The sequence below is a fragment of the Pongo pygmaeus genome, chromosome 16, assembly GCF_028885625.2.
Source record: "Pongo pygmaeus isolate AG05252 chromosome 16, NHGRI_mPonPyg2-v2.0_pri, whole genome shotgun sequence".
In the NCBI taxonomy this organism is placed as follows: Eukaryota; Metazoa; Chordata; class Mammalia; order Primates; family Hominidae; genus Pongo; species Pongo pygmaeus.
Window position 1 is genome coordinate 33,230,209 of NC_072389.2, and position 4,620 is coordinate 33,234,828.

A 4,620-nucleotide genomic window follows, 5' to 3' on the forward strand; every position below is an offset into this window, starting at 1 on the left:
AAGAGCTAAATTCTCATGTATTTCAGTAGAAAGTAAATAACTGATGCCTAAATAGGTAAATCCAGGAAGAAGTTAGGGGTGTTGGTGAGCTAGTGGGGATTTCTGTTGCTTGCAGGAGATAACATTTGGGCGAGTCCTTAAGAAGCATAGACAGATGTAAGGAGATGGCATTTCTAGGTAAAGGTAATTGAATAAGCAAAGACAAAAAAAGAAAGAAGCAAGAACATTTATGGACACCAGGAATATTAACAACAAAAAGGTGGTGGTATGGAGAAGGGCAATTGTTTGCCTATCATAGTAAATATCAGCAGCTCCAAAGAATGAAAGATTATTTTTAGTACCTAAAACAGAACAAAACAATTCAACAGGAACAAAAAAACCTAATTTCTAAATAAGTTGAATAACAAAAAAAATCATCCTAGTTTGACTTTTGCTTGAGACAATTTATTTTATCTCTTGAATACTGGAGAATTTTTACTTTACCTGGAAATAACATATTATTATTATTATTACCATTATTATTATTATTATTATTATTATTGAGACAGAGTTTCACACTTGTTGCCCAGGCTGGAGTGCAATGGTGTGATCTTAGCTTGCTGCAGCCTCCACCTCCCAGCTTCAAGTGATTCTCCTGCCTCAGCCTCCCAAGTAGCTGGGATTAGAGGCACCCACCACCATGCCCAGCTAATTTTTGTATATTTAGTGGAGACAGGGTTTCACCATGTTGGTCAGGTTGGTCTCAAACTCCTGACCTCAGGTGATCCACCCGCCTGAGCTGGGATTACAGGCGTGAGTCACCGCTCCCAGCCTAATTATTTTTATTTGTCTACTTGACTTTTTTTTCTATCCCTACCTGCACCTCTTTCCTGGAGTAGGAAAATATAGGAATTCATGAGTTCATCCCAATATGGACTCCAAGATGCTCCAGGCTGTCTCTCTTACTCATCATGATTCTATATTACACACCCAGCACAAAGTGGACACCCAAACAAAGAAAATCTTAGAGTAAAAATGGCCTGCAACAAAACTATGGGAACAGTGAAAAGATCAGTCATTGCCAGGGTTTGAAGGGAGGGACGAATGAATAGGCAGAGCATAGAGGATTTGGGGGCAGTGAAACTACTCTCTATGATACAATAATTATAGACACATGTTATTATACTTTTGGCCAAATCCATAAAATATCCAACACACCAGGAGCAAACCCTAATGTTAACCATGGACTTTGGGCAATAATGGTGCATCAGTATAGGTTCATTGATTGTAACAAATGGACCACTCTGGTGCCCATGTTGGTAGTAGGGAAGGCTGTGAATGTGTAGGGGCAGGAGCTATATGGGAACTGTCTGTACTTTCTGCTCAACTTTGCTATGAACCTAAAACTGCTCTAAAAATGATCTATTTAAAAGAGAGAGGAGGCCGGGCGCGGTGGCTCACACCGTTAATCCCAGTACTTTGGGAGGTTGAGGCGGGAGGATCACGAGGTCAGGAGTTCAAGACCAGTCCGACCATCATGGTGAAACCCCATCTCTACTAAAAATACAAAAATTACCCAGGTGTGGTGGGGCACACCTGTAATCCCAGCTACTCAGGAGGCTGAGGCAGGAGAATCGCTTGAACCCAGGAGGCAAAGGCTGCAGTGAGCAGTAAGCCAAGATCATGTCATTGCACTCCAGCCTGGGCTACAGAGGAAGACTTGGTCTCAAAAAAAAAAAAAGAGAGAGAGAGAGAGAGAAAGGAAATGGCCTAAGAAACTACAAAATACCACAAGATGGCACTCTTTCTCTCAGAAGCTTCAATGAGGGCTGCATTTCCAGAAATTGCTACTGCTGAAGAGTGTAGCAGGGATTGTGACTGCCCTGGCCCCGTTATTCATGAAGCTCAAAGAGCTTCACAATGTTGTCCCAGCCCAACCCCAGGTTTGTACTTTCCATGGGTGTTATTAAAGATAGGTATTATTATGATTCAGGTGTGATGAGGCCAACATATCAGGAGATGACTGCTGCAGGAAAGAGAGTTTTTTACTGTTCCCAAGAGGAAGGGGTACCAGGTAGGTCAGCAGATAGAGCAGGAGGAAAACGAGGGCAAGAGCCTTTCTTGTGGTTTCCACGGGAAGGGACAGGTGACGCAGGGTAAGCAGACTTAGCATTGACTGGTTTGAATAATTTCTGGGGCATGATTGACTGGGGCATAGGGCTGTCCGTAGTATTCTGGTAGCTGGCCCTAGGGTGACTAGGGCAGGTAGATCCTGGCCCAGAGTAGAGGAGTCTGAGAAAGGAGGGGGCTGGGGTATGAGCACTGGATTGCTTGATTTTTTTTTTTTTTTTTTTTTGAGATGGAGTCCCGCTCTGTCACCCAGGCTGGAGTGCAGTGGCATGATCTTGGCTCACTGCAAGCTCCGCCTCCCAAGTTCAAGAGATTCTCCTGTCTCAGCTTCCCCAGTAGCTGGGATTACAGGTGTGTGCCACCATGTCCAGCTAATTTTTTGTATTTTTAGTAGAGACAGGGTTTTACTGTGTTGGCCAGGCTGGTCTGTAATGGACTGGTTGATTTGTGTATGAAAGGCAGGCTTTCAAGCAAGTTCTTTGCTATCTCTAGGAACTGGCTAACCCTGGAAAACGCAGTCTCTCCAGGGTCACCAAGGCTCCAAAATGCCAAAGCATCTGAACCACATGGTCAGTAAAATGGAGTATAGTGACACAAAGTTCTACTCTCCAGTTCACAGACGAGGTCAGGAGCAATTCCAGGAAAATTATTTTCTTATGATTACTATTGTCAGGCCACTCAAAGGAGTTTCGATTTCCTGAAAAGGAAATCTTCCACACAGATGCTATAGAAAAAGATCTAATTGTTTCTATAAACTGGCAAGAATATTACCATAACCACAGAACTTTTTGCCAATTTCCCAACTGGAAAAAAGTAAGATGTATTTGAGCTCATTTAAGTCATTCCTCTTTACCCGCATGGTCTTAAGGTGACTTTTGGAGAGAGGACACAGGCAATGTGAGTGGGAGAAGGACCCAGGTTCCACACCTTACTTGTACTGGAAGATGGGGAGGAACAGCACAGACCGCACATCTGAGAGAAGAACTGGTTACCCACAGACAGGGCCAGGAGTGTCCTGAGGTTACTCCAGGGCCTGAGAGCTTCCAGGCAGGTGTAAACATGAAGGCTGGCTTGGAGCAATCGTATTATATCTGCAAAATCCGCAGTGAGGCATTGTCTGTGGCAGCAGCCGCCCTGAGCCAGCAATAATCCCTTTTTCTAATCTGGTTTAATTAAGTGGACACCAGGCATGGATCAGAAGAGAGGGGTCATTTATGGGATTGCATTATTTAACCAGGTGATCACTTAGAAGGTTTTGAGTTTCTAAAACAAAAAAAGACTGTGCTACTAAGAACCGGCATGCAGTAGACAGTTTAATAAAACTGAAATGCTGGCTGGGCAAGATGGCTCACACCTGTAATCCCAGCACTTTGGGAGGTCAAGGTGGGTGGATCACCTGAGGTCAGGAGTTCGAGACCAGCCTGGCCAACATAGTGAAACCCCGTCTCTACAAATAATACAAAAATTAGCTGGCTGTGGCAGCATGCACCTGTAATCACAGCTACTTGGGAGGCTGAGGCAGGAGAATCACTTGAACCCGGGAGGCAGAGGTTGCAGTGAGCTGAGATTGTCCCACTGCGCTCCAGCCTGGGCAACAGAGTGAAACTCCGTCTCAACAAACAAACAAACAACACACACACACACAAACCAACTTTTCTTTACTGTGTATCGCTTTACTGCAATTCCCTGCCTAACCCCAAACTACGTGGTAGGAAGTATAGGGATAGGAGAGCAGCGCAGTTCCTGATAGGGCTTCCTGCCTTATGATGAGACCATTGAATACAGACTGTGAGCCTGTTATATTCATAATGTTGAAAATCATCATTTGAGGGTGTGAGGAGCTGAGGAAATGGTTATTTGGGGATACAGGAGGGATTTAAATTGACCAGGGGTTAGCCAGACTGCGTCTCTTTTCATCTTTTGAAGTTTACTGCTGCAAGGGGTTGATTAGTGCAGCACAATTGTCTTGGGACAGGACGGTCAGCATTGTGCAGCTCCTGGCTTTAATCTGAAGCCTCCCTTCCTCCCACAGATCTATAATAATTCCAGATGGCAGTATGGTTTTGCTTATAGGTGTCAGTGCAGTGTGGACATTGCCCACAGAGGGCACAGAGCAGCAAGACCCAGGAGGCAGATATTTCCCAAGTTCTCCACACACCAGGATGTTTGAGAGAAGAGCCAAGTCTTGGTTTTATGACAGTGAGACAAGAACACAGAGAGAAAAGGAGAAGAGGAACAAGTGGCTCTCAGATACCGATGAGTTATAAAGAGAAGATCCTGAAGGAATTCACTGTGAGTCAGACGCTCCCGCACTTGGCATCTGATGGCTGTTCTCCTTTAAGGAGTACCAAGAGGTCCTCCCTCAGGACTGCTATCCCAAGAGAGTGGAGGCTTTTCTCCTGAAGCTCCTTTTCAAAGGTGCAAGTGCCTTATGTGCTTTCTAATCTCATCTGGAGGAATTCTGCCCTTACCTACTCACCTGCTTTTTTCTTTATTACAAAGGTAAGGACA